The following is a 12,328-nucleotide window of genomic DNA, read 5'->3' on the forward strand; positions in this document are numbered from 1 at the left end:
AATAAATTGCCTTGGGAGGTTGTGGAATCTCCATCTCTGGAGATATTTAGGAGCAGGTTGGATAGACGTCTATCAGGGATGATCTAAATGGTGTCTGATCCTGCCATGAGGGCAGGGGACTGGACTTGATCTCTTTAGATCCCTTCCAGTTCTAGCATTCTATGTTTTTAGGTCAGTGATGGTAGGACAGCTATTAGGTGCAACTAAGATCTAATCTAAGTACCTACACACTAACTTAGGTGACTACGTTATTAGATAACTTGTGTTAAGGTCCTCTATTTGGAAGTTTGGTCCTCATTTCATTTTACTCTCTCACTATGGGCCTAATCCAAAGTCGATTAAAGTCAATGGAGAGACACTGAAAGAACTGGAGGTAAACATATGAAATACAACACAGTCTTACAATATAGAGTATTTATCTATTGTACAAACTGAGAAAATGAAAAATCTTAAGGAGGTCATTCACAGGCTGAAAGTTCATGTCAGGTTTCATCTCAGCACAGACTTAAGGAGGAATATTATATTTTATGAACACATCAAGTTTTTCCTATCCTGCCCTTACTCTCTAGCAGGGGTCTGCAACCTATGGCTCTCAAGCCAAATATAGCTCAGTATGGAACCAAATATAGCTCTTTTGTCATTCCTAGAATACATGCAACTTTTTAAATTAAAATGAAAAATTAATTCAAAAGATGCATCATTACTCCTGTAGCTTGACTGCATGCATGAACCTGAGTTTGAACAGTTATGATATAAATGTCAAAGAAATGTGCAAAAAGATGCAGCAGCAGAAGTCCCATTAAATAAAGTCTGTGAGCACAATGTTTTATTTATGCTCTTATTAATCATCATGTCAATTATCAATAATATTAAGTTGTATTTTTCAGTCATGCAAATGGGCATTCTTATACTGGCTCTTTGTTGACCACCTGTTCTGGATTTTGATGTAGTTTGGCTCTTTGGTTTGAAAAGGTTGCTGACCCCTGCTCTGTAGTGACACAAGCACAAGTAACTGTATTAAATTAAATTGCACTAGTCAGCAAAGGAGGATATTAAAAGCAACAACATTCATGACGTATTATGCTTCTGTACAGGGCTATCAAACAAAATTGGAAAAAAATTCACACTAGCAATGATTAGATTCCATTTATTTTAAATATTTTGGATGTTTTCTACATTTTCAAATATATTTCAGTTATAACAAAGAATACAAAGTGTACAGTGCTCACTATTTTTATTACAAATATTTGTCCTTTAAAGAACAAAAAATTTATTTCAATTCATCTCATAGAAATACTGTAGTGCAACCTCTTCATTTTGAAAGTATAAATTACAGATATAGATTTATTTTTGGTTACTTAACTGCCCTTACAAACAAAACAGTGTAAAACATTAGTGTTTACAAGTCCACTCAGTCCTATTTCTTGTTCAGCCAATCACTCACACAAATTTGGTTACAGTTTGCGGGAAATAATGTTGCTTGATTCTTGTTCACAATGTCACCTGAAAGTGAGAACAGACATTCACATGGCACTGTTCCAGCTGGCATTGCTAGAGATTTGTGCCATAAGTGCTAAAGATTCATGTGTCCCTTCAGTCTTCAACCACCATTCTAGAGGACATGTGTCTGGGATGATAATGGGTTCTGCTGGATAATGATCCAAAACAGTGCAGACAGATGTGTGTTCATTTTCATCATCTCAGTGAAATGCCACCTTCAGGTTGATTTTGGGGGGGGGGGGGTGTAATTTGTGTTCAGTAGTTTCTGCATGAGAGTGTTGCTCTTTTAAGACTTCTGAAAGCATGCATCATACCTCATCCTTCTTAGATTTTGGATAGTACTGCAGGTTTTTAAAGCTTGGGTCAAGTGCCATAGCAATCTTTAGAAATCTCACATTGGTACCTTCTTTGTGTTGTGTCAAATGTACTATGAAAGCATTCTTAAAATGAACATGTGCTGGATCATCATCTGAGACTGCTATCACATGAAATATACGGCAGAATATAGGTAACACAGAGTAGGAGACATACAATTCTCCTTCAAGGAGTTCAGTCACAAATGTAAAGAGCATCATCAGCATGGAAGAATGTCCTCTGGAATTGTGGGCCAAGCAGGAAAGGGCATATGAATGTTTGGCCTATCTGGCAGTAAATATTGTGCAATGTTGACTACAAAACTGTCACGTGAATACTTGTCCTCACTTTCTGGTGACATTGTAAACAAAAAGCAGGCTTCAGTATCTGCGTTAATATAAACAAACTTGGTTGCCTTAGCAATTGGCAGAACAAGAACTAGGACTGAGTAGACTTATAGACTCTAAAGTTTTACATTGTTTTGTTTGAGTGCAGTTATGCAACCTCCCCACGCTCCAAAAACCCCCTACTTTTGTAAGTTACACTTTCAGAGTAACGAGGTTGAACTTAAGTACTTCTATGAGATGAATTAAATGATAAAAAAAAGAAATAGTATTTTCTTACAGTGCATGTATTTGTAAAAAATATAAAGTGAACACTATATAATTTGTATTGTGTTGTAACTGAAATCAATATTGAAAATATAGAAACAACACCCACAAATATTTAATACATTACCATTGGTATTCTATTGTTTAACAACGGGATTAAATCAAGATTAATTTTCATAATCACAATTAATTTGAGTTAATTATGCAAGTTAACTGCAATTAATCAGCAGCCCTACTTATCTGCATTTTAAATACCACCAAGTCACATTCTGTTTATCAGAGTATTCACATTGGTTTCATTTGGGTTATTCAGGTGAGTGAAGGAAAGCAGGGATTGGTTTGTGATCTGAACCTGCTACAGTATATTTGTAAAGAAAATGCATCAGATTAGCCTTGTCAAGTGATTGTTTTAACATCATAAGTACGAGATTCTGATTCTCACCTGGTGTAAATCAGTTTGACTTCAGTGTAGAGATGCTGATTTACAACATCTGAGCACCTGGCTGTGTCTTCATGGCAGGGACACCATTCTGGATCAAGAGACAATGTTGATCATCAACTTGTATAGCCAATTTTCCTTCCTACCCTTCTTATTCTTTCAAACTAGGGATGTTTACATTTAGATTAATTAACTAATCGAATAGTCAATGGGATTTCCATTGACTATTCAATTAGTATATAAGGGTGCCTCCACATTTGAACTGTAGCAAGAGCATGGGGCTTCCTTTTGAAATGTACAAGAGTCCGACTGGGGCTCTTGTACATTTCAAAAGCAGAAGCAAGCATGGGGCCAGTGGGGGACTCCCTGGTGGGGCTCTTGTACATTTCAAAAGGAAGCCCCAAAGGGAGCAGGGGCCATTGGGGGAATCCCCTGCTGGCCCCATGCTCCCTGCTGGGCTTCTGCTTTTGAAATGTATAAGAGTTCTGCTGGGGCTCTTGTATATTTCAAAAGTAGACTCACAGCAGAAGCGGTGCAGAGACTGCTTCAGTCCCCGCTCACACCATTTCCTACTGTGCCTCTACCTCCCCTGCCCCCCATGGAGACGGTGCTGAAGGGAACTGGCTCTCCCCAGCACCAGCTCCTGCTTTTCCCCCACCCCCACCTTGCTGTCTCTCTCTGATAGAGGCAGCTTATCGGATAGTCAACTAGTTTCTTACATCTCTATTTCAAACCCTCCCCCACTTATTTAATAGCATCCATTGTAATAATTCTAGGACTGAATATGAAAGTTTCCCTCCACCCCTAGAAAAACAAAGGTGCATTCTAAAGGTGAAAAGGTGCAACCAAACAACCTGGCTAGTCATATGATGCTAGTAGTAAAACATGAGATGTCTAAATCTCAGCCCTAAATGCAAAGCAACCATTTGGTTTTTAAAATACCCTTCTATGATTTACATTGTGTTTATCTCACTCTGCAACAACGGTCAAAATCTTCTTTCAGCCAAGTCACAGGCACTGAACAAAGGCAGCGGAAGGCGAGGGGTGGGTGGCTTTCCTTTCGATATTCTCGTCTCCACAAATACTTTGAGAAGTAGGTATGGGCACAGAATAAACTTTTCCACATCTCACGTACTGAAGGAGTCTAATTCCCTCTTCCCTGCCCTTGACTTTGCTGGCACCGGGGTCTGAGGAGCAGGAACAGAAGTGAATATTGTCTTTGGGATGGGACAAGCTATTAACAGGAGTGCACACTAGGACAAAAAGCTTCAGAACACTTGTGTTTGAGCCAATCTAGGTGGCTGGTACCAAGAAGCTACAGCAAAAACAACTTATACTTTTGGAACCACTTCCTGGATTGATCCAGCAATCCAGACCTGGCCACTACTGTGTTTGCAAAGAGCTAGGTGCATGTTATTTGCATATATATAAAATCACACACCTATACATATATATATAAAATAAATCACACACCTATACATACATGCACAGATTACATAGCTTTAGATATTTAATTTAGCCCCCTCATAGTTGGCGAGAAGCTTTGTAGGCAGATACATACAGTTTTGTAGACTACCAAGGTTCCTAGGATCCTAAATTATGCCTTTTTCCATCAGCTTCTCTCCACCGTTAATCACCACATCTGCTCTGGGCCCAGTGCCCACCAATTTTCCATTAACGCCTCACTACACATAGCCTTGTACAGCTGAACAGTTTACAATGCAACATGCCCCATGCCATAACCTCTTCCCTCTCTCCTAGCAAACCTTGCTGTTTACAGGGATGATCGTGTGACTTTGTAACGCTATTAGTGAGCAGCATCAGACAGCTCCCGTCTCAGGCTCTCCCATAGGAAAACGTTGCTGGCTGTGATCATGCAATTAGAAAAAAAATAATCACAGAATGAATTATGCAAACAAGTTACTTAAAAAAGAGACCCTCTCAGACCCTGATCTGCAAAACATCCTGCTTAATTCAAGACATGTGATCAGTCCCAACTGACATCACATTAAAGCTAAACATGGACTTAAGATGCTGCTGAGTCAGGGCTATTGTTCCACCTAATCTTTTCCAGCAACATGTGGATTTTGTCCATGCATGTGAGGAATAAATTTTTATGTGGACCCAGGCATGTGTGAGTGTGCACCATCAGTAGAAACCAAAAAGCCTAGCTCTCCTGAGCAGCTGCAAAAGCACACCACTTACAGAGAACACTTGTCAGGGCCTTCATATCGAATTGCAAAGGAAGAGGAGTGTCTCCCAATTCTATCAGTTGCAATCAATCGTTCTGACCACTATATTGGAAAAAAACCCACAACAACCTCTAAAATGATTTTCTAAAAACAGCAACGGGGCAGAAACTAACCAGTGAGCTCACTTGGGACAGCCAGTGACCCAAGAATAGTTTGTTCTTGGACAACACATTACTCTTGTCTTATGAAATACAAACGCTAGACAGAAAATTTAAAGATTTGTCCACTTTCTCCTAGGCAAGGGTTTTTGTTTCTTGTGCATGCACTTGTCTTTGCACAGCTACTTTTTCTAGCTAGTAAATGCATGTTACTTATTTTCTTCTCCTTCTGGGCCAGCCCCGTCCCTTCTTGGCCTAATTCAGTTTTCTTTTGGCTGCTAACTTTTCCATTTCAAGGGCTGGCCCTGTCCTCAAGGAGAGGGCATTCCCCCCCCCTACATTATGATTTTATGATCATCCTTGTACATTGGTGCTCCAAAAGTCTCAGAAGGAAAGCTGTGTTACCCTGTAACTTAAAAAAAAAAAAATAAAAGAAGTAATCATCCTGTGGCACCATACAGTACATCTACACAGAGGTGTTATTTCGGAATAACTCACATTATTCCAAAACAACATAGTCCGTGTCTACACCACAAGCAGTTATTTCAACATAATGGTGAGATGGAGGACTTCTGTAACCCTCATTTTATAGGGAGTAAAGGAAGTCAGAGGAGAAGTGCTCTACCTCAGACTTCCTGCTGTGCAGACAGTGCCAAAAGCCGAAATAAGCTATTTGGACTTAAACAACGCAATTGACCTAGCTGAAGTTGTGTCGCATATTTCAGCTTTAGCCCTGCTGTGTAGACGTACCCTTAGAGATTAACAAAAATATATAGAATCATGAGCTTTCGTGGGTAAGACCCACTTCATCAGAGGAGTTGGGGTGGAAAAATAAAACACTCAAATACTAAGTATGGCATGAGCCCACTCTGGACTGAGATTTGTCTATTTCCTCTCCTAGGCCAGGGTAATGGACACAAGAGGAGACATTTTGGCCTGAAATCAAGCAGCACAAGTTCCTATTTTCATGCAAGTGGAGGGGAGGAAACGGGGCTCTGGAAGGCAGCTAGACATGCCACAGAGCGAGACACAAACCCACCCAGTTTTAAATGATTATATTACACGGCTGTGAACGGTGGCCTTTTCCCCACTCCCTGCCTGGTTCACAAAGGCCCCAGCCAGGCCACCGAGCGCAAGTGGCACCCCCACGACAGAGTGACAAACATTCATTTCAGGGCAAAATATTTACATGGTAAGGGAGCCGCTTTGATGCGGTGCCCCATGGGAGCGGTGCACTGATTAGCGCCGACTGCAGCTCTCCCAAGGTGGGGCGGGTTCCGAGGGTCTCTGGGGCCGATGGTGTTTGCACCTGGGGCTGATGAAGTTGAATGGACTTTAACACATGCAAACAACAGCTTTTGTTCCCCCGGACAAAGGCTTTCCCAGCTCAGGCCTGCGTCCCCAACACTGGGGACATTGTTTCCCCTCCATTGCCTCTTGTCACTCTCCTTGTCAAAGTTTAATTAGGACAACGAGCTTTCTTGCAGGCTCATTTCGCACTTCAGCAACTTCCCAACACTTCCCTAACGAGGGGAGAAAGAGCCGGAGAGGCCCGGGCTTGGAGAGGCCCCATAAAAGCTGTGCCCAGCAGAGGGAGAAGCCAGGATCCAGCCCACAATGGTGCCCTGCTGCATCTAAAAGGCTTGGGTGTGATCAACCAGACTCCGATCTGGATCCCTGCTGCACAAACAACGGGTGCATGTGTAAACCCAGGGGGACCAGATAGCAAGGGTGAAAAAATCAGGGTGCTAGGCATCTCTATTTGAAAAAAACCCAATATCAGACTGACCCTATAAAATCCAGACATCCGGCCACCGTAAATAACCAGTGTGTGTACATATCTGAGAAACCAGAGTCCAACTCAACCCCGTCCAGATCCCCGCAGCTCTCTGTGCAGTTGGGGAATTCCCGCCCAAGCCGTCCTGTGAAGTTTGGTTCTTCTGCATTTGGGGAGGTAAATTTTCACGTCTTTCCAAATCCCCGTTAGACCACTTCCCCTGATCCTGCACTCCTGCAGCTTTCCTTAAGGATAAGCCATCCTCAGAGCTCAGGTTTGGTCAATGCTACATGGTTCGGTTGGTGTGAGCTACCTTGCGGCCACGTAACTATGGAAGCGTCCTGACTTAAATTTGGTTTCCTCCAACACAAGTGGCTCTAAGTGGATTTAGGAACACAACTTCTCTGAGGGGTACAGAGCCCAGATTATGTGTCGACCCAACTGCACCAGTGTCAGTGTTTCCCCTGAATGGCTTACGTCAACTGTTACTGGTCTTCGGGGGCCATGCCACAGCGCCACACAGAGACAATCTAGTTGATACAACTGCTCCTGGGAAGGACGGGCACCACCATCACAAGGAGCCAAGTGGATATGCACACAAGCAGTGGTCAGATGCTGTTGCAAGCGAGGCTGACATGCTATTGTGTTACAGACATGGGACCAACATGCTTACCACCTCTCCTCCCCCATAGTTCTGCCCCCAACCTCCTCTCCTGGTTTTAACCTGGGCATGGGAAAAGCCTGGCAGAGGGACTTGGTTACCAAGGCTAGGGAAAGAGTCTTTATTCCTATTAAGGAAAGACCTTCTTTGCTTCAAACAAAAACCAGTCCACAGAAACCCCGGCACTTTAACTGCAGGTGTTATCAGAGCCGCACCAAGGCCCCCTGAAACTGGGTTGGGGATTCAGAATAATCTTCAGAGAGGGACAGAAATCCTCTCAGAAGCAATAAAAGGGAAGGTCAAGTCCAGTCTCTTGTATAAGGAGACAAGGTCCCACTCCCATGAGGGAGGGGAAGCTGAAATGAGGACTTTGCTTACGCAACAGTCACCAAACGGATTTATCCGCCTGAAGCCATTTGTTTATTTCTGAGGCCTCGTTTTCCAGTCAGAACATATAAACCCTTGATATACTGGGCCGCCTCTCAGGGAAACCAAACCGCCAGTGCTGCAGAACCCACTTGAGCACTGAAAGCAGTCTCCTAGCCTCAAAGGCTGTATTTTGGGACCTGCCTCCCACTGACATCGATTTAGACACCTTTAAAAACCAATAAGGAGTCCGGCTGCACCTTAAAGGGTACGTCTAGACTACCGCGTTTTGTCGACGGAAGTTTTGTCGACAGATACTGTCGACAAAACTTCCGTCGACAATTTGCGTCCAGACACATGGAGTTCTGTCGACAAAGCAAGCCGCTTTGTCGACAGAACTCCGTAGTCTGGACGCAGTGTTACAGGCAATAACACCTTCTGTCGACAGAGTTCTGTCGACAGAAAGTGTTATGCCTCGTAAAACGAGGTATACCAGCGTCGACAAAACCGCGGAGTTCTGTCGACGTTATGTCGACAGAACTCAGCAGTAGTGTAGACGCTGGTATTGTTTTGTCGACAAAAGTCCACTTTTGTCGACAAAACTAGGTAGTCTAGACACACCCAAAGAGTAACAATTTTCAGGTGTTTGGTATTTAAGGTCCTACCAGACTCCTTGTTGTTTCTTGCTGAAGCAGACTAACACAGCTACCGCAGTGTAAACGGATTTCAGAGGAGGCACTGAGACTCTCCCTCCATCCAAACCTCAGGGTCAGCTGGAGTGAAAATCCCCCTCTGCAGGTACAGAGATTATGTCTTGCTGCTCAAGCCAGTAAAACCAATGTGTTAGTGTAAAGGCCTGTTCTAGGACTGCCAAGTCTCACACCTCCTCCAGCACTCCCTGCGTGGGGTCAGAATTGTCAATGCTCAACAGCCACCAAAGAGGCTAACTCTTAGGAAAGGGAAAGAAAAAAAAAATCAGACTGTAAAAGATCATAATGCCACTATAGAAAGCCCCAATGCGCCTGCACCTGGAATACTATGCCCAGTTCTGGTCACCCTATCTGCAAAAGGATCGAGTGGAACTAGAAAGGAGAACAAAGATGCTCAAGGGTAGGAACAGTTTCCATATGAGGAGAGGCTGAAAAGATCAGGGCTTTTCAGCTTAGAAAGAGAGAGACCACCGAGGAGAGAGAGAGGCTAGAAGTCTATAAAATCATGAATACCGTGAAAAGTCCCTACAGGACCATTATTTACCCTTTCCCACGCTACAAAAACCAGAGGGTCACCCGATGAAGTCAACAGGCAGCAGGTTTAGTACAAACATATGGAAGTAATTCTTCACCCAGCACAAGTTAACCTATGGAACTCATTGCCATGAGGTGCTGTGATGACCAAAAATATAACGGTTTAAAAAAAAAAAAAAAAAAAGATAAGTTCATAGAGGATTGATCCAACAATGTCTATTAGCCAAGATGGACAGGGATGTAACTCAATGCGAAAGGCAACCCTAACCCTCTGACTACTAGAAGCCAGGTGGGGAGGACCAGGTGGATCTCTCTGTGCCCTGTTCTGTACACTTCCCCTATTAGAGACCAGATACACGGCTATATGGACCACTGGTCTGACCTACTATGGTCGTTCTTATGTAAACTGCATCTTCCCCAAAGGAGGAAGGCATTTGCACAATGCTCCAGGGAAACCATTCAAATCTCAGCCACCATTTAGTAAAGCAACCCCCATTCTAACTGGTCCAAATGGCACACCAAAGTCCGTGAGCTCCCCTGGAATGACTTGTTCCGTGCAGGGAAGTAGAAACACTCTGGAGGTTTGGCTGCTCTCCTGACAGGTGTGTTTTATTAAATCACTTTACAAAGAAATAAAAGCCAGGGAGAGAGAGAGATCCATTAAGGTATTTAAGCTCCTAACTTTTACGGATTTCAGTGGAATTTAGGAGTCTAAATACATCAGGGTCTGAATTCCAATGCCTAGTTACACTGAAGTTTCATTGGTAGCTACTTCTGCAGGCAAGAACGTTGAACAAAAAGGAAAAGGCTAGATTCGGTTCCCACTGAAATAGGCCATTGATTCCAGGGGCAGCAGCAACGGTCCATTGAGTTCCTTTACAAAAGCACACGATCAGAGCATGCAGACTGCATTAAAGCAGGAGAGGTCTCATTCCTTCCACAGTAGCACTGTCCAGTGTAGACAAGAACCACAGGGAAAGTAGCTCTGTGCTGGGCTACGGCTGACATTCAAGACTAAACAATGTGGTCAAGATCACATAGGAAACTTCTGAGGGTACGCCTACATGGGAATAAAAAGACCCGGAGCCTGGCCATAGTGGACTCAGGCTCATAGGGCTAAAAATCACTATGGGAACATTTGGAAGTCTAGGACCTGCCATCCTCACAGGGTCCCAACTAGGGATGGAAGCAACTAATCTCTTGACTAGTGACTTCTCCCCCGCCCTTGATGCCTCTATCAGAGGCCGGAGGGGAGAAAGGGGAGGAGAGGGGGAAAAGCAGGAGTCAGTGCTGGGGAAAGCCGGCTTATAAACCAGTCCCTGCCAGCACCATTTCTGCCATGGTGCAGGGGAGACAGAGAGGTAGCAGGACCATGCGCAAGCCCACAATCAGCTCTTAATACATTTAAAAAGCTCCAAATACGTTTAAGAAGTACAGCGTGGAGGACCCAGCGTGAGCATTTAGAAGGCAGAGCCACAGCGCGGTTATTTGATTAAAATGTAACATCCCTAATTCCAAGCTGACACCAAACACCAGACCCTGAGTCAGCTAAGGCCGGTCATGGGTCTTGGATCCCTGTCTACACATACCCAGGGAGAACAGGGACACAAACCCAGGACTCATGGGCCCACCCTTCCTTGTGCACCAGGTTCAACTGCACAGCCTCCAGCCATTCCACACCATTAATCGGAGACGCTGATTCTACGCCGGAGGTCTTGTCTACACCCTAATGTAGCTAGTCCAGTTGTCAGATCGGCCCCATCTCCATGCTGATTCGCTGGTTTAGGATTTAGCCTTGAGCTCAGTTTGTTCCATAGACCCCAAAGGCGGATGAGCATTGATTTCAGTAGCGGGTAGGAACCTAACACCTTTCAGGGTCTGTGCTCACTTGCCCCATTGTAAATGGGGATCACACCGCTACCCTACCAACGCTTGGGTCTGTGGGATATTAAAGACTGAGGCACACAGCTAGTACATGACATGGGGTCAGGGAAATACCTTAGCCAGCAGGTGAAACAACCGCTGGCCCAGTCGCATCTGAATAATTAAAACTCCACTGGGCTTCGATTGCCTGCCCCCCAGGTCCTAGATCAAAGCCCGGCTGTACTCAGCGCTCACTTATAATCTCCAGCAATTTCAGCCCAGGCAGCGGCCCTGCTCACCTAGGCATGGCTGCCCGGCAGCCCCTCCATTAACAAACAATTAGCTACTCATCAGCTGGCCATAAGGAAGCACCATCCCCTACATCAAACGCCAGGCCCAGCGGTCAAGAGCGGGGGGAGAGAAGAGCTGAGCAGGGAGGAAAAGGGGGGGACAAGTCAGGCCGAGGTTGGGGGCAGCAGAGACGGATGCGGAGCCCTCGCGAAGCAGGAATTCTCCCTCCTGCTCCAGGCTGGCGGAGCAAGGTCCTGAGCCGAGCCGCGGCGCTAGGGTGCGTGAGTCTCCCCCAAGCGAGCAGCCCGCGGGCCTTTCCACGTGCTCGCAGCCGGGCGCCTGCCTGGCCCCGCGGCATCCCCAGCTGGGGGGGGGGGGGGCGGGAATTAGGATCAAAGGGGCTTTCGGGCCATTCCTAGTGGGAGCCCCCCAAGGTCACCCTGTGGATCTGCTCCCACGTGCAACAGAGCAGCCCAGCTGAGCCCCGCCGCGGGGGCTGGGGGCAGGTCCGGCTGGAAATCCCAAAGGCGAAGCCTACCCCGGGGTGTAATCGCCGCTTCTCCAGACGCTGGGGCCGCCGGCGCCCCCACCCTAGGGGGCTTCTCTTAACAGCTGGGCTTGCGGCCAAGGGCACGGAGGCGGGAATGAGTGTCGAACCGGAGCAGGTGTGAATTCGAATCAAGGGGCGGGGCGCCGTCTGCGAGTGGGGACCGCGTGTTTCCTCCACGCCTGTTCTCAACCTCCCCTGGCCGGCTGCGGGTCAGAGGCGTCCTGAGTGCTTTGTATGGCGCGCGGGGAAGAAAGAAAAAAAGAGAGTGCCAAAAAAAAAGGCTAAAAATAGAAATCTGGTATTTTTTTATTAAGATTGATCA

The 12,328-nt window shown here is 45.4% G+C and overlaps 1 long non-coding RNA gene across 1 annotated transcript in view; it reads right to left on the reverse strand.

The window, feature by feature from the left end:
* Window positions 1-2,913: 2,913 nt before the first annotated feature.
* The window catches only part of LOC112546827 (uncharacterized), a 115,641-nt gene continuing 106,226 nt past the window's right edge, over window positions 2,914-12,328 (reverse strand). The window contains exon 4 of the long non-coding RNA XR_012895705.1: window positions 2,914-2,995. This is a non-coding gene — a long non-coding RNA (uncharacterized LOC112546827). The remainder of the gene's footprint in view (window positions 2,996-12,328) is intronic.

This window comes from Pelodiscus sinensis, chromosome 14 (assembly GCF_049634645.1).
Source record: "Pelodiscus sinensis isolate JC-2024 chromosome 14, ASM4963464v1, whole genome shotgun sequence".
Classification (NCBI taxonomy): domain Eukaryota; kingdom Metazoa; phylum Chordata; order Testudines; family Trionychidae; genus Pelodiscus; species Pelodiscus sinensis.